At 44.9% G+C, this 27,395-nt stretch overlaps 1 long non-coding RNA gene across 1 annotated transcript; it reads left to right on the top strand.

Moving 5' to 3' along the window:
- The first annotated feature begins 1,149 nt into the window (after positions 1–1,149).
- On the top strand, positions 1,150–22,688 carry LOC119539841. Its single transcript, XR_005217952.1, has 3 exons — positions 1,150–1,235; positions 20,793–20,939; positions 21,918–22,688. It is a non-coding gene; the product is annotated as an uncharacterized LOC119539841 (long non-coding RNA).
- Positions 22,689–27,395: the final 4,707 nt, after the last annotated feature.

Here is a 27,395-nt window from a genome sequence, read left to right as displayed (position 1 = left end):
TTCTCCTTCTGATGTGAGTAGCCAGATCCACTCCACTGAGCACTTTGGGGCATCCATGAGTGTGCTGTCAGCATCCCTTCCACCAACTGGGAGCCCCAGAAGCATCTCCTTCATGTGTGTGTGCCCAAGGGTTTTGTTATGGGTTAACTGTGTCCCCCGAAAAGACAAATTCAAGTCCTAGCCCCAAGTTCCTGAGTGTGACCTCATCTATTCGTTAAGATGAGGCCAAACTGGATCAAGGTGGGCTCTTACTCCAAAATGACTAGTGTCCTTAGAAAAAGAAGGTTGGACAGGCATCAGGTGAAGAGAGAAGACGCTATGTGATGGGCAGAGGCTGACACCGAGTTATGCCACAAGCTGAGGAGCTGCCAAGCATTGCCAGCCACCACCAGAAGCCATGGGAGAGACATGGAACAGAGTCTTCCCTAGAACCTTCTTCAGAGGAAGCACAGCCCTGCAAACACCGTGATTTCAGACTTCTAGCCTCCAGAAAGGTGAGATAAGAAATTCTTGTTATTTTAAGCCCCCCAGTTTGCAGTATTTGTTTTGGCAGCCCTAGCAAGCTAAGACAAAGTTTCCAGGGTCTTTGACCACCCCCCACCCCCATGAGGGGCTTCATAATGTTTGTTGAATGAATGAATGACAGTGATTCCAGAGAAAGCCATTGGCAGTTTTCCTTTGGGGTAGGGGTGGGCAGGGGAGGGGGAGGACTCTGGCACATGCCTTGAGGAGGTTTACAAAATCCTACTGCCCAGGCCTCCCTAGACAGAGAGAGACACGGCTCCTGGGGCAGGGCCCAGGGGTGAGCGTTTGTCCACATGCCCCAGCGGATCGGGTGGGAAGGGGCAGCTGGGCTGGTTTCCAGAGCTGGCTGCGTCTCTGCCTGCTTGCTGTGCCTCTCCCCATGCCTGTCCGCCCCTGGCCCCTCCAGCTGCCTCCCCCTCCTACTCAGTCACCAGGGTCCCCGCTCTCCAGGGGCAGGCAGATGTCACTCAGGAGTCAACCGGCAGGCCAGGGGGAGGGGGCAAGAAGGAGCTTTGGACAGAAGCACAGAGGCCCAGGGTAATCCCTGATCCATCCCAGCCACGGGAACCAAAGAATGCACTTATCAATAAAACTAACCAAGGCATACAGCCCATCGCTGATACTGAGGACTTCAGGGGCGTGCTGCTACCAAATCAACAGGCAAACGGCGCAGCCTGGGACCCTCCGGTCACGGTCACCAACTAGCAAATGTAAGTGAACAGTGGACGCGGAGGAGCCCCTCCACGGGCCCCCCAGGGTCGGCTTGGCCCTCGCGAGCCACAAGCAGCGATGAAGCATCCAAAGGGGCCCCTTGGAGAAGTCAACCCCGCCTCGGTTTACCTCGGGCCGGGGCGCACGCGTCCCTGGCTCCTTCCGCAGAAATGCCAGCCCCGGCGGGGAATGATTTCGCTGGCTTGCACTTGGGCCATAGGGAGAGGGCAGTCCCTGGCCACACCCAGGAGGAAAATCCCGGAGAACTTGGCTGACACGTTCCTCTTTTGTTAGACCTCGGGGAGACAGAGTGCCAGCCTCCCGCTCGGGAGAAGCCGTCGAGGACGCGCTCTCGATGCGGGGGAGGAGGCCGGGCTTGGGGGACGCTCTGGGGCGCGCGCAGGGGAGCCCTGCCCCCGAGCCCTCGGTAAGCGGCACGCCTTTTTCCCCATGCCACCCTCCCTCCCTCCTTTTCTCTCTCCACCCCGCGGGTCCAATCGCCCGGGTGAGGCCCAGGGCTTCTGCTCGCGCCGCTCCCCCGCCACCCTGCTCCTGGGGACCGCTGTCGCCTTCGCCCCAGTCCCCCTTCCTTTTGCTCTGGGGACCCCCAGGCGCGATTTCTCCCGCAGGTCTGCGGGGATGCTGGAGTGGGGGCACCCCGAACCCAGTGACGTTAAAGAGAATCAGCCAGTCCGGACTTCTTTCCCTTTGAGTCTGGGCCCCATCTCGAAACAAGCCTCCCTTTATCCGCCTTCTGATGACATCACCACCTGTCCTGGGGGGTTTTCTCCTATTGTTAGACGACAACTGAGCTAGCTCCCCCTTCTCTCGCAAGCCACAAGCCGCAGCCTCGTTTGTTCTTTGCTGTTGAAAAATGTAAGAGGGAAGTGTCTTGCAGCAGGAAATCAATATAACGGGAAATCGATAGGAAAAGTGGCTCCCTGCAGAATTATGGAAGGCCCAGGTCAGCCGGATCAGTTTAATTTCCACTGACCCAATTGCATTGCTGAAGGCCCAGCACAAAGTCCAATGGAGAGAGCTACCTCAAATGAAGCTACCGTCTGCCTTTTTTGTTCTAACACGAAGGTGTGGCTATTTCACTGCACATGTGAGGATGAAAAGGGGCGTTCCTACCTCGGGATGTAGCAGTTGAAACAAGTGATCTTCGTTTGTGTAATGGGGAAAAATGTCACTCGACCCATTCTTGTAATTCTTGTAAATTAAATTGAATTTCATAGGGTGGGGAAGGAGGCTTTGGAGTGGTAACTAAACGAGGCATCCTGGGACATGAGTGTGCACCGTGCAGTGAGCATGAGGTGGGACTTGGAAACCTCCTTTCTTGGCAGTCCCGTGAACCATCACTGGGTATTGGCAAAGCTCTAGAAAGACTGGCTCAAGGATTTTAAGAGTTCCAGGTCAACGAATCAGCCCTGAACTCCATCATCTATGCCAGGCAAGTGAGTAGTGATGGCTTCAGTGGCAAGCCCCTGGGAAGAATTTAAAAAATCCACTGAGGGCCTCAGAGAAACAGGGGCTGGGAAAAGGCTAGAGGAACCACATGGTCCACAGGAGACAAAGAAGAGAAGGGGAAGGAAGGGCCAGGAAGTTAGAATCTCAAAATCTTCCCTGATGTTACAAGTAGTGAAACACTTGAGTGATTAGATTCTTAAGATGCTATCTCTATTGAACAGAAATTGTCTGCCTCCCCAAACTTTCTACCCACACAAAGTCTGCTACCTACTCAAGGCCTTGGAGATTCTTTTTTCTACCTGCGAGCAGTGGGGGTTGTGAAATTTAATACAAAGGCTGAATTTCACATCTTGGTGGAGGTGATTGGGAAGCTGCATGGACAGGGAGATGTGGAAGTAAACCCTGGGTAACAGGGGTAGTCATGGCCAGGAGAGTCTCCAAAAACTTGCCTACATCTTGAGGAGGCCATTGAGTTTTCCATAGTTTGTAGGACAATAAGCCACTGCCACTGAGTTCTTAAGAGTCATGGGAACCCCCAGGTAACATCTGGCTTACATGTGCAATGTGATTTGAATTTGCATTTTATTTATTTTGATGCTTATAATTTTTATAAAAGCATAGAAAAGAAAAATATGTTATTGAGGTGTCAAAATCTGTGGTGTTTATCACTCTACTGGCAGACAGTAAACACTTGAGTGTATGAGGTTCCATTCCAGGTCCCCCAGGACAGTGCTTCACAAACTCTCTAATGAGTGATAAGCCACCATTTCCAGTTTCATTCATCCCACTACACATGTCTTATGTGCAGCTGGTGTCACATGGGACTCAACATGAAAATTCAACAACACCCAATCTGATCTACTCCCTGCTCAACAAAACAGTCCTGGTGATTTTGTGCTTAGACGACATGGCAATGTCACTTTGCTATGGAGGGTCCTTACCTATTATTCTTAATTTCCATACCTATATCATTCTGGATCCTGATGGACACTGGGCTGCAGACCCCTGCTCTAGGGCTTACAAATAAGTAGACAATCCTTGCTCTCAGGCATTTGTAAACCCCCAATTAAACTAATACACATAGAAACGTAGCAATTATATATATGTTCTTTATAACAAAAGGAAATAATTTTAAAATTTCCTAACAAGACAGAAATGATTAATTTCATAATGAATTAACAAATGAACCAAAGTATGAGTTTAAGAAAGGAAGCAATTTGGGGGAACCTGGGCATGGTGTGTGGTGTGGCATGGAGTGGCATGGTGAGTTGAGCTGATAGACAAGAGGACCACATATGGGATGGAAAGTGTTATCATCACAGAGAGAATGGTTGAGGACTGGACTAGAAGGAGCAAACAGGATAACTAACTAGAAATGCAGGCAGCTAGAGAGAGATGCAAGAAGAACAAGCAAAGGAAAAGTATGACCTGGACAAGTGGATTTGAGTCTTCCTGTATGGGACTATGATGGTTTAAAGCTGTATGTACCCCAGAAAAGACCATATTCTCAAAGTTAATAATTCCCATGGGTGAGGACCCATTGTGAGTAAGATCTTAAGTTGAGACATGACCCTCATCATTCAGGGTGGGTCTTAATCCTCTTATTGCAGTCCTTTATTAGAGGATAAAAGAAAAAAGATAGAGTAAAAAGAGAGAAGTTGAGAGAGAAAAGCAAGAGAAGCTGAGACAGAAGCTGAAAGAGAAGTACACACAGAAGCTCAGAAAGAAAGCCACAGACAGAGCAAACAGAAGATGAAAGCCACAAAACCCAGGAGAGAAGGACCAACAGATGCCACCATATGCCTTCCCATGTGACAGAGGAGTCTTGGATCACCAGCAGGCTTTCTTCAGAAAAAAGACATTGTGCTTTTGATGCCTTGATTTGGACATTTTCACAGCCTCAGAACTGTTAACTTGTAAGCTAATAAATCCCCATTATAAAAGCCAACCCATTTCTGCTATATTGCATTTTGGCAGTTTCAGCAAACTAAAACAGGGATTAACTGACATCATAAGAAGGCCATTCACTAAGCCCCATCACTTTACATACCTTATCTCATTAAATTCTCACCACAACCCTGTAGGATAGCGCTTAAGAATGTGAGGCTCACAGAGGTGAAGTATTTTGCCCAAGATCACACACAACTAATAAATGATGGAGGCAAATGTGAGCCCAGATGTATCCCTATTCCTTTGGTTTTCTACACCCTTCCCCTCCAGGTGAGAGTCCCAAGCAGTGACTCCCAGATGCAGCCACACATGAACGAAGAAAGCATGTGCACCCCTTCAGGGGATGCCCCAGAGTACCACCACCACCACCCCTATTTTGAGGAGGTGGAAGGGGAGGGGATTTGTACAGTTTGGGACCAAAGCCATTGGTCTGATTTGCACTTTTTTTGATGCAATTTTATTGTGATACATTCAGATGCCATATAATCCACCCAAGGTATACAATCAGTGGCTCATGGTATCATCATATAGTTGTGCATTGATTGCCACAATCAATTTCAAAACATTTTCATTACCCCAAAATACAGAAAAAAATAAAAATAAAAAAGAACACCCAAAACATCCCATACCCCTTATCCACTCCTATTATCATTAGTAGTAGTACTAGTATTTAGTCTTCATTTTATTACTCATCTGCACATATACTGGATCCAGGGAGTGTCAGTCACCATGTTTTCACTATCACATTGTCACATGATAAAAGCTATATGGTTACACAATCATCATCAAGAATCAAGTTTACTGGATTACAGTTCAACAGATTCAGATATTATATTTGAGCTGTTCTATCCCCATGGTAAAATCCATTGTAAAAGACTCTATTTGAAATCTCTTAGCCACTGAAACTTTATTTTGTTTCATTTCTTTTCCCCTTTTGGTCAAGAAGGCTTTCTCAATCCCACCATATCAGGGCCAGGCTCCTCCCTGGGAGGAGCCCCACATTGCCAGGGAGACTTTCACTCCTGGAAGTCGTGTCCCACACAGGGAGTCAGTAGTGAGTTTATTTGCAAAGTTGGCTGAGAGACAGTGTCCACATCTGATTTGTTTTTACACCAATGTTTTCTTTTCAGAATTTTATGTCTGTTAGAGGCACAGATTTAGAAAGCTTGAGAAGCACTAGTCTGGAGAGAGAAGGGAGTAAGATCAAGGCCAAATCCTTTGTGAAACCTCTTCACTCAAGAGGATAAGGTGATAAAGAGATTACAAATAAAGGGCCAATTCTGCCAAGGGGGAGGTGCCTAAGGACAAAGTCCATTGGCATTGGACACTACATGGTCAGGGTGATCCAAGGACCATCCCAGGGGAAAAACTGGGGCAGAACCAGAGTCCAGAGGCAGGCACAGAAGCCAGGAGAAGGCTGTCTAGTTGACCTGCCTGGCACTTCCTTGTGCCTGTGCTGGTAATCCTGGGATCAGGTATAGGCAACCAGCCCCAAACTTACCTGTACAGGAGAACACAGGGATGCTGTCATCAGAGAAGAAAGAGTGTCCACAGATAATGGCACCACACAGAAGGAAGGAAGGGATCCCATAAAACCAATGAGCCCACCACAGATAAACTCGCACATGCACACAGTTATACAAGTTTAATTAATTAATTAATTGATGGAGCATATCATTAGCAGCTCTAGGATGGATATCTTGCACAGAGAAGGGTTTCAGTTAAGTCTCAAAGAGAAAATGGCAGAAGCATGAGCGGGTCCCATGAGTTGGCTGGTCTGTCCCAGAAAGGAGCATCAGTGATTTTTCTGCAGCAGATAACACGGCCCAGGCAAGTTCACTGCACCCATGCTTCCCGTGTCCCCACTCCCTGGCTCTGCTGCTCAGACTGCCCCCCATGCCCTGCTTTCATGCCCCCTTGGTTGGGTGCTAGTCAAAACCCATCCCTCGAGTTCCTGTTTTCTGAGAAAGTTCCTATTTGTGGGATGGCCTGGTGCCCACTGTATTGGGGGTGAAGTCATGGTTCAGCTGGCTGAAAGGTGTCTGGGTGGGAACAGCTGGGTGCAGAGCTGCATGACAGCCACCTCTCTGCAGCTACCCTGTGCTGCCCCTTGCCTGCATGCTAGGGGAATTTCAGTTCAACTCAACCAAGAAAGGCATGGAAACCCCACTGCCCAGACTGAAGGGTGGAAAAATCCCTTTCTCACTTGGTTGGGCCAAGACATAGCGGTTAGTTCCCCAATTCTGCCTGAGTTTTCTCTTCCCTGGACCAGATGTGAGGGCCTTTGGGCCTTCTCCCCACTCAGCTGAGAGCACCACTGGGCAAAAACCCAAATGAAAGGGACTTGCCTGAGCTCCTGTCAGGGAGTGAGCAGAGAAAGTAAAGTGGGGGCTTTGAGCTCTTAGAGCAGTGTATCCATTGGCCCCAAGAGTGCTCAGTCCAACCACAGCTCTAAGAAACATCTCCCCCACAGAGCTTTGCAAACAGCTAGAAGAAGTTTTTCCCAGATGTTGCTTTCCACTGGGGGTAGGGGTAAGGGTGGGGTGGGGATCATCTCTAAATGAGGCATTCACAGAAGTTTTCAGGAGATGCTATGCATGCATCCAGGGAATATAAGAGAATCATACTAATGATTACAACACACCTACACCAGTTAGGAATAGCATTTGGGTGCAAGTAACAGGAATGCCCAAATGGTGACTTTCACAGACTAGGATGTTGCAGAGTCCCTGTATGGTCTATGCCAGGGAGTCCCTTTCACCATGTACTCTAGAAAGAGTGTTGTGGCTGCCAGCAGCTCTAGGGGACTTATTTTTCTCTCATGGTCAGAGGAAGGCAGGCCAGAGCTGGAATGGCAGTCCTCCAAAGTCATGAGGGGCCCACACTCTTTCTAGATGTCCACTCTATCATTGTCATACTCATGCTTACAAGATGGCTGCTGAAGTGCTAGCCATCACATCCACGTTCTAGACAGGAAGGGCAAAGGGCAAAAGGGAACAGACTGGCTGTTATGAATTATGAATTATTATTGAATTATGACACGCACAAAGACAAATTCCTGACCTCCAGTCCTGTAGATGTAAACTCATTTGCAGATAGAATCTCTTAAGATGTTATTAGTTAAGATGAGGCCTTAAGGATAGGCCTTAATCCCTTATGACTGGGGTCCTTATTCCACTAAAACCAGAGTCTTCATAAGCTAAGGAAATTGGACACATTAGTAGTAGGAGACAGAAGGAGAGAGTCAGCCATGTGATGGCGGCAGAGCTTGAGTTATGAATTCCTGGCAAGCCACCACCAGAATATTAGACTTTGAAAAAACACACAGCCTGCCAATATTTTATTCTCAGCCTCCTTTAAAACTGTGAGACAGTGAATCCCTGTTTTTTAAGCCAAGCAGTCAGTGGTGTTTGTTATAGCAGCCCAGGCAAACTGAGACATCAGCTGAGGCAGCTCTCTTCAAACAGCTTTACGGAAACTGGAAGCCCCCCAGTCACCCCCATTTATATCCCACTGGCTAGAATTCTATTGCATCATCAATCCTACCTGGGATGGAAGAATGGGAGGTATAGCTTTATAGCTGGGCACATTACTACCCCAAATAAAATTGGGATTCTGTTAGCAAGCAAGAAGAAGAAAATGGATGTTGGAGATCGATCTAGCAGGAATTGCCACCTCACTCCTCACCCAGAATACCTGGGTGCTCTGTTACCTCGTGCCAGCTCACTCATAGGAATATGCCCAGCCTCTGACCAGAGGATTTCACATTTAAATCTAACAGGCAAATATTAATATAGGTGGATTTAAGGTAAGGAGGTGGAGATAATGGATTATAGACCACATATTTTCTCATCACAGTACTGGATAATGGGAAACCTAAGAATCACCTTCTTGAGCCCTCATTAGGACAGGACCAACTTTGGGGAATTTGGGTCAATGTATTGAGTTTACTGGATTCAAGTTCTGAAAAGAATAACTTTGGTAAGGCAGTATTCCTTGAGGGAGTGCTGTTGATCTTCCCATTCATCCCAGCCTGGACTTCAGAATCATGGTAGAAATTGCACCTGGATACAGCCTGACCAGATATCCATCCCAAACAATATGAGGGAGGTTTCTTTGACAAAAGAATTCATTCATAATAATTGAATGTATGCATAATAGAATGAAAAAAAATATGCAATTGAATAGATGGTTAACATAGGTTTAATTCTTCACCCATCAAAGTACAATGTATGCATACAGGAGTTCTGTTACCAACTTTTAAGTCCTCCTTACTGGGAAACTGGACCTCACTGGGGGTAAATGTCTTAGTTTGGCTCCGACACAGATCCTTTCCCTCTGTCTCTGTGCTTCTTAGAATTGAGACTTTTAATACCAGTTGCAGGGAACTCTTCATCTCAATGTCCATGATTCTTCAAAGTTCCATTTTTAAGTGCAGAGTTTTCATCAACTGTATTTCTAGACCCCGGTTAAAGCAAGACCCATACAAAGCTGAAATACACAATGCAATGCTTCTCCTGCCTTCCTGACATTCACAGGGTTCCAGTGGCCACTGTTTGTCAGCTAGGAAATCACCTCTCTCTATTCACCATCTTTGCTTTGCTGCCTAAACCACGCTCTCTTATCTGTCATGATTTCTGCAGGGACAGGGGAAATGTTTGACCCCGATATTTTGGTGGAAAGAAAGAAACTTCCCATTTGGATACTATGACCACCAGCAAAAGAATTTCCTGCCATTTCTCAGGCTTCCTGGGATCAATGATAGCTCTCATTGGGCAATATCACACTCCACCACCCTTCCATTCCCTGATGTTGGTATTTAACCATTTTATACCTGCTATGTGCAGGCTACAGGAGCTTGGGCAACTCTTCCTTGCCAGCTGTTTTAGAGTCAAACTGTTTGCCCCAGGAGAGGAGACTTGGAAGAAAGAGGGCCAGGAGAGGCTGCACAGAGCCATACTATGTTCAAAGACTCACAGCCCCCTTCCTTAGGACATGGAAAGCCACAGCCACTGGGACCAACTCACTCCCATCCCGCACCGTGCCTAAACCTCTTGCTTGTCATTTGGGGGTGGGAGGGAAAAGAATAGGTCAAATTAATACATAAAAATTAGCTGAAAAGAATCCGGTTTAAAGATTTTAAATATGCCATAAAATAACAGACAGCTGGACCAAAGAAACCACTAGAGGTAAAAGCTAGGAAGTTAAAAATTAATAATAAATCATATATGCTAAATGGCCCTAGTAAAAGGCGGAAACAGGATAATTTAAAATATTTAGAGACCATGCTTGCTAAAAGAGAACGCTAAAGGAGGATCAAATGATAAATAGAAGGAGCAGTGGGAGCCAAGGGATCTCGGAGGAGAGCCACGGCAGCCCACCGCAGGTACTGGGAGCTACCTCCCGGCACAGACGGGAAGCCCCAGGTCTGCTGGCCTCAGGGCAGAGACGCTCAAATACAGAGCATCAGCCTGGGGCTGAGAGGTCTGGCGAGCCCCCGAGCTATTCCAGATGAGTTCTCTGAGGCCCAGCTAGCGTGTAAATCCAATACCCAGCTGGCAGGCAGGATAATTCCTGCTCAAACAGACAGGCCACCTGCCAGAATGGGGCGGAACGTTCAAAGGAGCAAACCGAGGAGGATATAAAATCTGCTAACGAAGCCGTTTCTAAACACAAGCATCCATCTTTGGGAGGGGAGAAAATGGGGGCTGTGATTCAGTCCACAAGTTAGCAGGAAGAAGGAGGCATCGCGAACTAGCTGCGGGTCTCCTGGCTTGCCAGTTATTTACTCTGTCGGGGTGTCCTGGGAAGGAAACGCAGAGAATAAATGTCACTTCCAGCTCCTACACAGCTGGACCACTTTGTGGAGGTGTGATCGCTGCCTCGGTCTGCCCACCGGGGCACACAGCAGACCCTGCGCCCTCACCGTGGGCCCGAGTCCAGTGTAGAGCCTGGGGCCCTGGAAAGCGGCCCCATCTCGTCCATCCAGCAGGGCAGGTTTGCCACAAGCTGTCACCACTGGAGAATAAAGCCAGAACCCCAGGGAGGCCTCTGAGGTCAGGCATCCAGGAGGATCTATGCAAAAACGCCCAGGCCTGGGCTGTGAAGCAAAGGCGAGTTGAACTTGGTTGGGCTACACAGGACCATCTACTGTGAGCAAGATGAGCCTTTGGGCAAAGCTGAGCCCCCCACTGCAGGGACCAGGTAAGGGAGAGAGTGCCCCCATGATTGTCCGACGACCACTTCTGCATGCCCTACGTCCATCCTATGGAAGGGTCTCCATGCTCTGATTCAGTGTCTGACCTAGGTGTCTGGGGATGGTAGACACTCAGATGTGCCACCCAGTTCTCCCTTTGAAGAAGGACTGACTGCCCGCTATGGGGAATGTGGTCAACTGACAACCTCCACTGATCAGCCCCCACCCTGAGACGGGAAAAGACAAGGCTACAAAAGCCCAGCTGCCTTGGCCCAACGTGGGACAGCTCCAAGGCTCCAGTGGGGTCTGTGTCACACTTTGACTTCTCCCTCTTCCCAATGCTGCTTCCTCCCCAACTCCATCTGGGAACTTGCTTCCAGACAGCCCCACTTGCGACGCTGCATGGCTCCACTATGACCTGCAGTCTCCAGGGTTAAGGCTTAATCTCCTGGGACCTCTTCAAATGAGAGGCTGTGGACGGTGATGTGCTGTATTCAGCTCAAACCAGCTCACCAGAGACAATTGTGCACATCTCTTCCCAACTCCATGTTCTGTGAGGGAGGTTGGTAGCTCGAAGTCAGCCATGGCGAGAGAGTATTTGCACCACAGAAACTGGCAAACACTACACATAAGAGCTTTTTTTTTTTGCTTTTTCTTTTTTTTTTCCTGATGAGCTGGTTGTTAAATACTTATCAGCACACTGGGCCTCCTAGAAAATAACAGGACTGGTGCATTCATAGCCACCCACTTTCCTCTATGTCTTATCAGGCTGAGAGCAGAAGGAAAATTGGGGGAAATGCAGAATAAAGTTGCAGATGAATCACTCCAAGTGTCGACATCCTGAGGAGCTGTTGGATGCCCTGTTTTCAATGGAGAGGCAATCAATCTGGCAGCAGTGGCATCTGGGAACCCAAACCTGGCCTTCCCCAGCCCCTGGAAAAAGTTTGATCAGCTTCCTGGCATCTTGGAGGCAACTGGGGGCAACTGGCTTTCTAATAAGGGAGTAGTTTATGGGATTTTTTAGTAGCAGATAAGGCAGCAACCACCAGCACACTAACTCCACTCTTTCAGCAAATTGCTCTCTGTCCTCCCCATCCTGCCAATAAAGTGAGCCCATGCTCTCCTTCCCTTTTCCACTCCCCCCAAATTGCAAGAGTCATCATACATAATGTCACATACTTCCCCTGAACCCAAGAAGGTTCTCCAACATGACATCTCACTTTTGAAATGTTGCTGACCCACAACCCAAGAGGAGAGCAGTGGAAAGCACTGAATACAATTTTATTTTAGTTTACTTTATCATTTGAATACAATTTTAGAAAGTCTTTTAGTGAGGAATACTCATTTATTCAACAAATATGCTCTAAGCACCTGTTGCAAGGCATTTTGCTAGCTGTTATAGTCCACAAAGAGGGGTGGAATTGTCCAATGAAGGAGTTTGACATTTGGGTCCAAATGCACAGATGACAATTAGAGTCTGAGAACTAGCAAAGGGGCAGAAAGTATTTGCTGTCTTGTAAAGAAGTCTGAGGAGAAATTGTCCATTAGACTAGTACATTTGCCTCTACAAGAATGGTTCAGAGGGAAGTGATTCACCCATTTCCTAATGGCATTTATATGTAGCTCATGGTAAAAACACAATAGACACTTGTCAAATGAAGAAAAGAACTGATTTTGACTTTCAGATCACCAGGGATGAGTAACTCCGCCTGAGGATATGTCCAATGAATGAACACTTAAAAGAGACACCACGTGTATGGGCTGAGAACACGCACTTTGATGGAGTGACTGTATCTGTTCAGAAAACCAGGCAGCCTGCCAGGAAGCCAGCCAAAACTGGAAAGAAGGTGTTTCTGTTGGCTCAGCTGGATCACTTAATGGTGACAGAAGTAGGGGTTTCTGATTATTTTTCCTCAATTCCAATTAGTAGGGTAAGGGATTTAAAACTCCTTGTGTTTTAGTTCCCTAGCTGCTAAAACAAATACCATGCAATGGGTTGGTTTAACAACAGGAATTTATTAGTTCATGATTTTAGAGGCTATAAGTCTTCTTTCCTCCCAGGGGGTGTCTTCTGGCTGGTCAGCAATCTTTGGGATCACTTGGCTTTTCTGTCACATGGCAATGCACATGGTGACATCGTCTCCTTTCTTTTCCAGATTTCTGGTTGCTTTCAGGGCTTCGCTCTCCATCTGACTTTCACTCTGGCTCATAAAGGACTCCAATGATCCAGATCAAAGCCCAACCTGGTTCAGTTGGGCCACACCTTAACTGAAGTGACATCTTGAAGAGGTCTAGTTTACGATGGGTCCACACCCACCACAATGCAGACCCAGACCAAGGATGTGTCCAAACTGGGGTACACCATTCAATCCCCAACACTTTGAAAATAGGAAGGTGCAAGTTCTACAATTAAGACCTCCCATAATCACATTAGTAAAATATTTCATGACAATCCAAACATTAGGGTCCTGTCTTTTAGAAGTCCAATCTTCTAAGAAAAATCTTCCTTAATTATCAAAAGGCAGGCTCTAGGGAAACCAAATGAAGAGGAAACAGATCTTGTAACTGGTTGATTAATCTTCTATTGCTATCATTTTGTCTAGAGTAATTAATCTCCCATTTATTTTGTTGGAGGTCTTTATTTATGATCGTTTCCAATGTGTTTAGGAATTGTGGTTTGCAGGCTCATCCTGAATGGAAGTTTCTCTCTCTCCCTCCCTCTCCCTCTCTCCTTCTCTCTTTCCTCTGCTCCATTTAGCCCTCCTTGCCTAGCAGTCGGGTGAACAACCCTATCTGCCCCTCTCTCAGTTCTTCCAATCTTGAATTGCATCTTATATTTGTGGCTTGGAACTTTCGTGTTACAGGAACGAGATTTCTCAGATTCAGCAGTTGAGGCAGCAGGAAGCTTGGCCCAGGTCCCTGTTACAAGGCCGAGTGCTTCCTCTGGCCTCCCTGGATATTGGCGTAAGCCGGGGGCCCCAGAACAGAAGCAGCAGCCAGTAATAACTTTTTACAGCCTCTATCACTGCAGAGGAAGCCTCACCCCAGCACCTGGTTCCATGCAACAAGCCTGGCCTCCCCATATGCAGTGCTTTAAGTATGCATCACTTTGTAGTATAAAAATTCCTAGCCATGGGGCCTGCTTCTACACCTGATCCCAGAAGAACCATGACTTCAGCACATCCCTCCGCAGTTGCATTTCTGTTGCAACTCTGGTCCACAGAGAGTTTGTCTTTTTTCAAAGCTGGCTATAATCCATTATTTTCTTTTTATGTGTTATGTATCTCTGATAAATGACATACCACATATTTTGCAAAATGAGGATAATAATAGTCTCTTCCTAAAAGTTTTATTGTATTAAATGAGTAAATATTTGTAAAGTGCTTGGTCCATGGCAAGTATTATACAAGTACCTGTTAAATAAGAACACAAAACTAAGACGCAGGACTTTGATTCAGTATTTGGTCCCCTCATTCACTGTCAGCCTCAATCACCAACAATGACTGAGACAAATCTCTATTTTCCAGAACCTCTCCAGAACCCTAGCTGCTTATTTCCAACTGCCCATTGGTCATCTCCATTCAGATGTCCCACCAGCACCTCCAACACAGTAGTCCAAAACTAAATCATCTTGCCCCATAAATCTGCTCCTCCTCTGTGTTTCCTTCTCAGGGATAAGTATCGTCATCTATTCCAAGTCAAGTGAAACCTCAGAGCCCTCCTAGACCCTATCCTTCACTACACCACACCCCTAGCCTTTTTGCTTATCCAGATACACATTCCACCTTCTAGAAAGACCAAACCTTTGCTGAGCTTTTCCCCTTCCAACCCCTCTACTACTTACCTCATTGGCCCTGAAACAATGGTCTTGTAGCTGATCTATGGCTCTCCACGTCTTTCTGCCATCCCTTCCCCTCTATTACAAACCTAATGACCACTCTCCTTCTTAAAACCCTTCAGTAGCCCTAAGAGCAAAGCCTAAACTGGGCATCCTATGTTCTGGGCCCTCTTTACCTTGAAGAGGGAACTTCTCTCATCTGCTTGACTCCAGAATCCTCTGCCTTCAATACTCATCTCCCGCTCACTCTTCACTTACCTGGAAGAAACCTATTCAATTTTCAAGACTCAAATCAAAAGTCACCACCTTTATAAAACATCCTTGGCTTTTTTTGTTGTTGTTGTTCCCCCTTTTACCCAATACAGACTTTTATCATGTATGTTATTCAACTTGCTTGTTCTCATGGCCAGACTCTGTGCTCCAGAAGGCAGGAGCTAGCCATATTCTCCTTTCTATCTTTGTATCCCCAGAACCTAGAATAATATCTAGAATACGGTGGGCTCTCCACTTGAGACAAGCAAATGATTGTGAAAGGCCTCAAGTGAGTATGGGCCCAGAGGAGGAAGTATGGAGATGATGGGGATGGAAGCCAGACTGGGGCAGGATGGGCAGTGGAAGCAACATTTTTTATTTAGACTTAAATTCTTCAGGTCATCAGAGCACTAAGCAATCAAGACAAAAAATCAATGCATCATGAAGAAAAGGATTAATACACTTTATGCCATAGAGACAAAAAACATATTGTCTGGAAAATAACTACCACCAAAAATTTAAAAAAAAATTAAAAATTAAAAAAGACAAAGTTGGAAAAATATTTGCAATTTATAATACAAAGAGTTAATTTTCTCAATATATAAAGAGTTCTTACAAATCAGTAAGAAAACGAGCATCCATCCCAATGGGAAAAAGTGGACAGAGGATACAAATAAGCATTCACAGAAAAAATGAAAATTATTTTTAACCATATGAAAAGATGTTTGCTTTTATTCATAATTAAAGGAACGCTAATCAAAACAATAATAAGCATCAATTATCACCTATAAAATTGGCAAAAATTTATGAGCTCAGCATTGGTCTAGGTGGCCCACATATGTAGAAACACATTCAACACTTTGGTGGACATGAAAATTTGTGCAACCTTCTGATAGAGAAAGTTGTCAGCATCTTCAACATTTTAAATCAATATACTCCTTATTCAAATAATTACATGGAGAATCATTTGGGGCTGGGTAAGGAGGCTTCTGTTCTAGGAGATTATTAAAAGAGGACAGGGGACTGAATGAAGGGAGAGACAGGCTGTGGTTTCAGAATATAACTTATTCTGCCCCTTCTTAAGTCCAGGACTCTACTACAAAATCCTTGTTGAAATAGTTTGCTGATAATTTGCTGAACTAGTTTGCAGATAAATAGTTTGCTGTTCAAATAATTGATTCTTTTCTCAACAGTCATGCAACATTGTTCTTCAACTTCAGCACCGAGGAATTTTTTTTCCATCTGTATAGAAAGATGATGCAAGAGATCTACCTTCTGTTCATCATAATCTCTGGGTTGGAGATTGAGGGCAAGAGTTGTTTGTTTTCTGTAACAGAATGTGTTCTTACTGTTCTTTGGTTAGATTTGTACTGCCAACTCAGCACCTATGTCTCCCTTCCTCCTTTCCAACACAACTTTAATTTTGTTTAAACAGCTGTCTCTCCCACACATCAACCCATGCATCCTGGTGAAGGATGACCCCACCATGCCTCCAGAGACAGTTCTGGTTGGTCCAAATAAAGCCATCCTCCTTTCTAATGGTTGGTTCAGACATGATCATCTAAGCTAATAAGATACAGGAAGAGGGCACCCATTCAGGCGGGCGTAGATGCTGGAGCTAGACAGAGGTGAGGAAGTGCCCATGTGGGGAGAGAGGCTACAGAAATGGGAAATGGATTACATTTGGGAATTAGTCAAATAAATAAATATATTGAGAATTGTGGAAGCCAAGTTCCTCACTGTTGGAGTAGGGAGTGACACATGGAAAGAGAGAAACTAAATTGAACCCTGGGGTGTTGTTTTAGAATTAGAGACATTGGTGTGAATTTAGAGATTTCAATGTACATAGATTAATACAGAAATAAACTCAGATGTAAATGCAGGTGTTTATACAGTACATATTTTCTAGCCTTGTCCACTGAAAGAGCCTAGAAGCAATGACACCCCTAAAGCAATGAGAACTCTTAGCACCCAAATTATGGCTTCTAACTACCACTCTCTATAAATGGAGCCAGGGCTTCTTGGGGCAAGAACTGATTCCAATATTTGAGCAAGGAAAGGACAAGATGAGCCTAGAATATCTTATTGTACCAGAAACTAAGGAAGTACGCAAAGAATTAGGGTATATTTCAAAAGGATTCAGAAGCCAGCTTGAAGGGGCTCCCACCAGTCAATTCAGGGATAATCTGAGCATCAAAATAAATAATGATGGTAATTGTCATAACCCATTGAATAAAATAGGAATTCATGAGTACATACTTGTATAAATAAATAAATGAATATATTGAAAGTTTGATGAAGAACTGCATATCTACATTGCTCAAATTACTTCCCTACAAAATACTTTTTAATTACAAAGGGAAATAAAGTAACTTTATAGTGGAGGAGTCTGGCAGATATCACTGTAATCAAATGATCAAAATTAATATCACCAACGATGAAAACAAATCAAAATCATATGTCAGTATTAAGATGCAATGAGGCAAATACAGCATCACTTCTGTTATATACCTGCTGAAGGTGCAAAACCTGAATCCAATCATGAGAAAACATCAAATAAACCCAAACTGAGGGACATTCTATAAAATAACTAGATTGTACTCTTTAAAATATCAGTGTCATGATAGCCAAAGATTCTTTTGCTATAACAACATTTTGGAGACAACTGGCAAAACTTGAATAGAGTCTGTGGATTAGAATTGTGGTTTTATCCAAGAATGACTTGGTTGGAAATACACACTAAATTACTCTCATTGTTGGAAACTCTTGTCAGCAACTTCCTCTCAGATAGTTCAGAAAGATGTTTTTGTACTGTTCTTGCAGCTTTTCTATAAATTTTAATTGTTACAGAAATTAAAAAAAAAATAGAAACTCAAGGAGGCCTTTCCTGGAAACCTCTAGAAAAGTAATTTTCCTCCTCTTGAAGAGATTCTGGAAGAAAGTTTGTTTTTTTTTTCTCTTCTGGATAATGTCAGGTATTGAGGTGAGATCCAGAATTATGCAAGCATCTCACTACTAGCCTGAGAGAAAAGCAGAATAACAGGCAAATGGAGCCAGAGTCACTGGATCAAGCCAACCTGGGCCTGTACTTCCTCTGGACACCAGTTACAGGAGTCATTAAAATGTCTTGTTTCAGCTAGTTGTTTTGGATTTTCAATTATTTGCCACCAAAAGTATCCTGGTATGCATAATCATTGAAAAAGGATCCCAAGGTCCTCTGACAACAAATCCCAGGCCCATTATGACAAATGTTATCCATTTATTAAAAAAACAGTAAGCAGAAATTTTGCTTCTGGCAAATTAAGTGGGTCCTGTTTACTAACATGGAGGGTGGGAAAATGCGTACACAGAGTATTTTCCAGAACACTTTCACTGAGACTTTCAGATTCCAAACAAAAGGCAGAACAGAAACTGAAGTAATGTGCTCAGTTTATCACAGTGGAGCCTATCAGTAGGAAGGGAGCAGACACTGAGCGGGGTAATCTTACAAATAAATTAAACGCAGTCCAAGAGAAATTGCATGTTGGCAAAAATTTTCCCCAGTTCTTCCTTTTCTACATAAAAACCTTATTATCTTTAATATTCTGGATGGCTCTTATTATTCTTTCATTAGAAACCTTAAATAACTCACTAATGCCTAAAAAATGAAGCCAATTTCCTTATCACACACTCAAGACCCTTCCTAAGCAGATCCCAAACTACCTTTCCCCTCTTTCTTTTCTCTCTCAACCTACCTTATTCTCCAGCCATGGCGTTCAACTGGGGCTGCATTCCATTGTGGGAGAAGGGATTTACTGATTTGGTAAAGGAGGAAACTAGATTGAGCCCTGAGATGTATGGGATTGAAGACAGTGGTGTGAATTCGTGGGTTTCGATACATAGAGATGGATATAGAAATTGTAGAAATGGATAGAGAAGTAAATACAGGTGAACATACTGGGATATCTTCCTCAGTCCTGTCCACCAAGAGGGTCAAGAAGCAATGATACCCTACAGCAATGAGAACAACTCATCCCTAGAAACATCATGCACATTTGTATCCTTATGCCTGTCTGCCTCATCCTACAGTTTCCCTCATCAAGACAACTTTGTCATCCTGAAATGAAATTATGAAATATAAAGCACCAAATGGATGTCATCAATTACTAGGTACTCCTGCTTCTCCATCAAAGTCTGGCTCAAATGCCATCTCTCTAGTGAAACTGGCTCCTGAATACACAGGCAGAATAAATAACTCTTACCTCAGTACTCCCACAAAAGGTTTCCCATGCCTTTATGTAACATCAGTTCATCCTTTGCACTGGAGAGAGTTGCTTAAGTGCCCATGTCCCCACTTAATTGTGAGCTTTTGTGGACAGGACCTAACTCTTTGCTTCTCCTTGTACCCCTATCCCCTGGCACAGGGCCTGGCAAATATTGGGAGCTCAATGAAGGCATTATGAGTTAGATGGAGTCTTTCTCCATGCAATGAACTGAAGCTAAGTGGCCTGCCTACAGGGCTAATCCCTGATGTTGGCCTCATTAGCACTGGGCTTTAACCAAGGAAGCCAACCCTTCTCAGGGAATACAGGAAAAAACCACCAGAGCACTTTATTCTGGCTCTATTTCTATAGAAGGATATTTCACTGGATATTTCACTTTGCTGAACAGGAGGCAGCCTTCAGGAACTGACTCGCCTGCTTACCAGGTCATTCACAAACATATTTTACTTCATGCTTTGCTGTTGCTGCAAAATAAGCCTGGCCCCCCTTTCCAGCTGGAGGTGGCAGCTGGATGAAATGAGTACTCACCTTTTAATGACAACTTCCCTGGCATCTGGCTGGGCTGGGCAGATTCCCCAGCAGGGTGATGAAATTACCATATTCTGGCTCTCAAGGAAGGCTGCAGAACTCCAAATATGTTGTGCTGAGGGAAGCTTCTAACCAGGAAGAAAACCATTGTGAGAGCAGCAATCCCCATGTTGTTGGCTGATGGAGTTTTCTTCACTAACCATGCAGACAACAATGAGCGTCAGAGAGATACTTTACAGCCCAAGAATCTTGGACAGTAAGAGGAAATGGCAAAGCTCCTCAAAGGGTCTGACCTTGATTGAAGGTCTGAATTAGTTTCATTTTGCCACTTTAACAGAAAACCACGAATGCAGTAGTGTAAACAACACCCACTTACTAGCTCACAGTTCTGAAGGTCAGGAGTCTTCGTACAGCATGGCTTGGCTGGATTTTCTTCTTAAAGTCTCACAAGGATGAAATCAAGGTATCAACAGGGCTATATTCCTTCCTGGAAGCTCTGAGGAAGACTCTTTCCAAGCTCATTAAGATTTTGGCCAAATTCAGTTCCTTTTGGTTGTAGGACTGAGGTTCCCGTTTCCTTGCTAGCTGTCAGCTGGGGGCCACTTTTAGCTCCAAAAAGCCTTCTCTGGGGCTTACACATGATCCTGTACATCTTACCATCGATGGTGCATTGAATTCCTCTCACGCTTAGAATCTCTCTGACTTCCTATTCTGCTGCATCTCTCCGACTTCCAGCCAGAGAATGGTCTCTGCTTCCAAGGGTTTGAGTGATTATATTGGGTCTACCTGGATAAGTCAGTAACCTAAATTAAAGCTTCAAAATCCCTTTTGCCATGTGAAGTCATATAGTCACAAGTTCCAGGGATTAGAGTTTGGACATCTATAGGGGGCCATTATTCAAACTACATTTACATCACAGAAGTAGGACTTGCTCCAGCATGAATACGGCTGGTCTTTGGTGTGAAATATGTAGGAAAAGAACTTAAATCTCCAAAAATAGAAAATCTAAGCCTTTGGGCCTATTTCTGAGAAATTTTTGCATGTTATTGTTCATCCTTAGGATTATGGAATTGCACCCACAGCCCCTCCCTGACATCTGGAAACTTCTGGGTAGCAGAGGCAGATGCAGGAGAGCCTGGATTTAAAGTCCAAGAAGTTCCTCAAGGCCCAGTGAGAGTCCTGTATTAGAATGCATGACAAAACCGGGGTAAGTTACTAAGGACATGTGTTTAAAGTCAAGTCCAAAACAGGCAGAAAGGGTAAGCAAGGTCAAATCCTCATTTGGTGATGATTTCACCAAAGCCTAGGATCTAGGGTCCAGATCTAAGCTTGGGAGACAGTGACACAATTCTAATGGAGGAACCAGCAAATGTTATCAGAACTAGGGACACACATTAAAGGTATTTGGTGTAGCCAGGGGAAACTGCGATTCAAAGAAAGGAAAGCCATTCTCTGGAAGAACTGAAGTAACAGGCAGAAACTAAACAATAAGGAATCAACATAGGAAGCCGTTTTCTATGGTCAAAGTGGGTCCAACAATTAGACTTGCTGGATAACACTAGGCAAACTATATTTTCCCTAAGTTTGGGTTTGAATCAGGCCCAAGGGAGTCTGAGGCAAGGTTAAAACTTTAGGAGAATCAAAGGGAGCTACTTACAATGTGGTGGACACTGTTCTGGCATCCAGATGCTGTAACTGAGTACAGTCACATTCCTTGTCCTCTAAGATCATAAGATTGAGGACACAATTTCTCTACTATGTGAGGATTGCTGAGAGAGATTCACAGGAGAGCTGTGGCAGCAGACAGGAGTTAAAAACAAGCTTCTAGAAGTGGTCCTGTGTAAAGACCTAATTAATGGTCAGGGTTGTTGAATAGCTAGTCTCCTGGAAAGATGTGGCAAAACCCAGAATGGGGAGAAAACACGGCATCTTAGGAGTTTTGCAAGTGTCATAGTAACACCAGGTGTATGTCATACGAGGGCTGCTTTCTTTCCACTAAAACCTCACTGTCCAGTGTTTCACTTTCACTTCTAGCATATGAACTGTTTTAGGGGTATGTTATCACAATGGAGACATCTGAAATTGTCTTCTCTACATGGGCTAGAAATTTTTCCTTGTCCCCTTCCCCACCCTTGTGGGATGTCAGAATTCAAGACTAACCTCTTAGCCCAGTGTTTTCTTTCAGGACCAAGAGTTGGAGGCAAGCTCTTCAGCCCTCACTTCTGTCTGCTGAGGCTCAGCTCACCTCTTGGCCTCCTGGTGGCCTCTGGCGCACTTGGGACTGGTCCTGTTCTTAGGCTCACAGTGCCTGCTTGGAAATGATTCTTAGACCATCTGACCCACACTCCTGTTTCTCTGAATCAGTTTGCAGCCAGAAAGACATCTGCTTCATTTTCTCCATTGACTCAATAGCTTTCTGCAGTCTACTCCCCTGACTTGCCAGCCATTGGCCCCTACTCAACCTGAACTGTCAGGGCAACCAACCTAATTCAACAAGCATGGTCCAAACCATAAAACTATGTATCACATTGCACCCAGTCAGAAAGGCTAATTGGCCAAAGCTTTGTTGGACCAAAATACTAAAATAAGCTAGAATGCTTGGAGGCTGGCCATCTACTTCAAAGTAAAATTCATTATCAAAGAGAAATGTTATCCTAGTTTATGCCTTTATTCCAAATCTGTTTTCTGAAGTCAAGTCAAGGTAATACTATTTGGCAAGTAATCATCTGTGGCAGGTTGAATTATGTGCTCCAATTTAGACCTGTTCTTAATCTTAATCCTTGTCCCCATGGGTGTGAACCCACTGTAATTAGGACCTTTTGAAGATATTATTTATAGTTAAGGTGTGAGTGGGAGTGAGTCTTAATCCAGATTACTGGAGGCCTTAGGAAAAGAACCTGAAGTCACAGAAGCAAGAAAAGAGAGGACATCACCATGTGGCAGGAAAGCCAAGGAGCCTGAGGATTGCCAGGAGTCAGCACCGTAATGCTACTGTCTCCAGGGAGAAAGAAAGCCTTGCCAATATCTTGATGTTGGACTTCTTTTAGCCTCAATACTATAAGCCAATATTCCTATTGCTTAAGTCAAAACCAGATTGTGGTATTTGTGATAGCAGCTCAGCAAACTAACACATCATCACATCCCACCTTCTCTAAAAAATGTTTAAACATCCCCTGGATGTTCAGCCTGCTTTAGAATTGTCTATGTCTAAGCCCATTCAAGCTCAAGATAACCAAAGGCAAAAAAGTGTGATGAGCTCGTTCCACCAAAGGACATTAACTTTGTGAAGCCTCCCTGCTTTGGCATGTTTCTCTTCCTTTTTGGGTGCAGTTCCAGGAATGGAGGTACTGGGGACTATGTAGAACCACATGATTAAACCTGTAATTAGGACACTCTCCTTTTCTTTGTGACAAAGACCCTGGAACTCAGCTGGCATTACTCTCCTGTTGGTGGCTGTCCCCACTTTTGATCCTGTTGGGTTGTTCTGTGCACAAACTCGGCTGAAGAGAGAGGTCCTCCCCCCACCCCAACCACCACCACCACAACCACCACCTCCCTGCCTGCCCTGAAGACAGGCAGGCAGGCCCATTGTGTCTGCAAGACTTTTCTACTGACCTGGAACAGAAACAAACTGGGGCTGACAAAACCTCAACATGGAGGTTTCCAGCTTAGAAAATCATGCCATGTTCTTCCCATCTTGGACCCAGTTCTTGATCCCCTTTCTGAGATGGCAGCTGCAAAATTCAGGCTTCTGTTGTGTACATAATATCTGTGAAGGTAGATCTTATCTAGCAAATGGTCTGTGTTTGAAGACCTTAAACTCCAACAGGGCAAAAAATAAAATAATGCAAGGACCTGTTCCAGTTTGCTAATGCTGCCTTTTCACAAAATACCAGAAATGGATCGGCTTTTATAAAGGGGGTTTATTTGTTTACAAAGTTACAGTCTTAAGGCCATAAAGTGTCCGAGGTAAGGCATCAGCAATCGGGTACCTTCACTTGAGGATGGCCAGTGGTGTCTGGAAAACCTCTGTTAGCTGGGAAGGCACGTGGCTGGCGTCTGCTCCACAGTTCTGGTTTCAAAATGGCTTTCTCCCAGGACATTCCTGTCTAGGCCGCAGCTCCTCAAAAATGTCACTCTTAGTTGCTCTTGGGGCGTTTGTCCTCTCTTAGCTTCTCAGGAGCAAAAGAATGCTTTCAAAGGCCATCTCCAAAATGTCTCTGTAAGCTGTAGCTCCTCTCTCAGCAACTGTGCATTCTTCAAAGTGTCCCTCTTGGCTGTGGCAAGCTTGCTCCTTCTATCTGAGCTTATATAGTGCTCCAGTAAACTAATCAAGGCCCACACTGAATGGGCAGGGCCACACCTCAATGGAAATTATCTAATCAGAGTTATCACCTACAGTTGGGTGGGTCACGTCTACATGGAAACACTCAATCAGAGAATTACAATCTAATCAACACTAATAAGTCTGCCCACACAAGATTGCATCAAAGATAATGGAGTTTTGGGGAAATAATACATCCAAACTGGCACACTGGCCTCCCTGCCACCTGCTCTCTGGAAATCCTCTGCCCTTCAACCAACCTCCAGGTGGCCCTCAGATTACTCTTGCCTAAAACATCCCCTTCAGAGAGATATTTCCCCATTCAAAACTTGCGAGGAGTCCCAGGACCTTCCATAATCTAACCATAATCTATTTTTCCCATATTCTCTCATTTGCTCATTTATTCAATAAATATATACATCAAGCACCTGCCTTGCACCAGGCCCTAGAGCTACAGGTGAGGAGTGAGCTAGATTAGACACGGTCCCAACTCTCAGGGACTGACAGCCTGGCAAGAAGATGGGGATGCAAATAAACCATTTCAGTGAAGTGAGATGAGATGACAAGGAGGAAAGACGGCACCAGGATCCCTTCCCATATTTGTCTAGCTCACTCTCTATCCCCTCTTGGCTGTTTTCCTCATTGACCACTGAAAATGCAACACATTCCTTCCTCCAGGCATTTGCTCAACCACTCCCCTCCCTACAATGCCTTCTCTTCCTCACCACTTCACTGCCTGCCTGCTCAGTGTGCCTGGTGGTCGGGACGCCAAGGGCAGGGGCGGTGGGCATGGTGGGAACTCAGGTGGAGAACTTGCTGACTTCTAATTGGCCTGAGAGAGGGCCCCACCATGAGTCCATCAGCAGGCGGTGTTCCCACGCCTGAAGACAGGAAGCCTCAGGTCCCAGGGCTCCCCCAGCCCCTCAGTCTCAGGCTCTGTGACTTGCCTTTGTTATTTATCTCCCTTGGGAGGGGTGCAAGTCCCCACGAGAGGAAAGGCAGGACTGAGAAGCAGCAGAGAGCCCAGGAGAATGAAGGAGTGGAGGCAGTGGGGGTGTGCAGGGGGGAGGGTGAGAAAGAATACGATGGGGAGGCAGAGTGAGAGGCGGCTCCCAGCCCTGCCTCTGCAGCAGGTGTCGGCAGCTGTCACGCGTTGAATGCTTGTGTGTCAGGCGCTGGGTGAAACTCTATGTGCTTGTCTCATTTAATCCCCTATTCACTAGTGTCTAGTGTAAATAAAGGAGGTATTTCTTCCAGAGGCTCACTATTTCCCTGCAACTGGAGCCACGTCCAAGGGTTTCTACCAGGCCCCAGAGAATGTGCCGATTTCACTCTCTATTCTGCGTGTGCACGAGCACACACTTACTTTTTTCTTTTTGTCTCTTAGAATCTCAGAATGAGACTGCTAGACGGATCTTTAGAGATCCTGTAATTAGGCAATAGCAAGAACATCCTTCTGTCTCCACAAGTGTTTTTCCACAACTGCAATTCATTCATAAAAATAGAATTGGGAAGTTGGGTGGATCGATCATTTCTATCATTTCTAAGATAGCATCTCTCCTGACCTCCTGATCCCTACCTTTCCAACAAGATTCACTATGACAGGAAGGATGGCTTATGCTTCTTGGAAACACTTTATAATCTGCTTTGTGTGTTCCACAATTTAACAGAACCCTAGCTGTCCCCAGGAAGCCAACTCACAAGTTGGAGGTGGAATGGTTGTGTGCCCCTCCAACCCCACTAGCTCTCACCTGCCTCCAGCTACCTTTGGATTTGGGCAATCTTTCCTCACCCAGCCCCACCTACTCATGTGGCCACCTGGCTTTCCAGCAAGGGGAACAGCATCCCTTTCTCCTGCAACATCCTCAGTCCTGGGACCCTTGATCCTACAGCAGGGTTTGCAAACTCCATTATAAGAAGCTTCGGGTTTTTGTGGGAACTTGCTAAGGGTCTATGGAATCTTTTTGGAAGCGCAGGTAGACTTTGGATATTGTGTGAGAGTGCATTCTTGTTTCATGTTTGGATATTGTGATAAGATTATTTCTCAATCTAATTCCTTTCTCTGCCGTTATCCAAACTATACCTAGTAATAGCTCAAAAATGCTCATGTTCTCCCAATTACAGAGAATAAGCAGAATCATCACCCAGAAAAGGAAAATGCATTAGATTTGTCCTATTGGGGCAGGTAATAACGCAAATGAAAAAGAAAGGTGTTTTATAGTTCCTCAGAAGCCCTATTCTCAACCTTAATATACCAGAATTTCCTTTATGCTGTTATATTTTTAGATGTCCCTCAATCTGCTCCACCCCAATATACCACATACTCTCTTAACCCAATCCTATTTGACTTCATTGCCTGATTAACCACTGCACCCCATTCTGTTCATAAAACTCACCATGATGCCCAGGAACCCTGGGAGCAGAGAAGCTCCCCACTGCTACACCCACACACTTAGCCTTCTTTTTTCATGTTTTGCATGAATTAATACATTGAAATTTACATAAATGTACATGAGTAAAACATATGCATGGGCCATAATGAATAATCACAAAGTGTGCTCTGAAACGCTCCTTGAGGACTGATTGCCACATTGTGCCCCTTCTAACTGCAAATCCCATCTGTCCCCCAGAGGTAACCCCTATGTATACATCGCTAAGTGATATGCTGAGTTTAGGTCCACCTGCTCTTGAACTTTATATAAATGTTCTTGTGCCTTGCTTCTATCGCTCAATATTTTGTTTTCAAAATTCATTAACATTGGTTTGTGTTGCTGCAAGATTTGTCCATCTTTTTGTTATATATTATTTCATTGTCTGACCATATTACAAGTTACGTATGTGTTTTGGTTTGCTAAAGCTGCCAGAATGCAACACACCAGAAATGAGTTGTCTTTTACAATGGGGATTTATTAACTTACAATTTACAGTGCGTAGGCCATGCAAATGTCCAACTCAAGGCATCAGCAGGATGATACCTAGCATCCTTGCTGGCATCCGGGACATCCAGGACACCTCTGTCACATGGTAAGGCACATCGCCAGCATCTGATGGTCCTTGTCTCTCGGGTTTTGTTGCTTTCAACTTCTGGCTTCAGTGCCTTCCTCTCTGTTTTCTGTGGGTCCTCTCTTAGGTTCTCCACAGTTTTTCTCTAAACTTCTCTGTCTTTTATCCTCTTATAAAGGACTCCAGTAAGAGAATTAAGACCCACCCTGCTATGGTCTCACTAATATGAACTAAAATTAATGAGCAAACTGTGAGAATTAAAGCTGAGAACACAGTTTATCCAGAGGTAGAAGGAGGTTAGAGATTGGGCATTTGATGCTGAAGGAGTACAGAATG

This window comes from Choloepus didactylus, chromosome 7, assembly GCF_015220235.1.
Source record: "Choloepus didactylus isolate mChoDid1 chromosome 7, mChoDid1.pri, whole genome shotgun sequence".
NCBI classification, from domain to species: Eukaryota; Metazoa; Chordata; class Mammalia; order Pilosa; family Megalonychidae; genus Choloepus; species Choloepus didactylus.
Note: the sequence above shows the minus strand (reverse complement) of the source record. Positions and strands in the feature narration are given on the sequence as shown.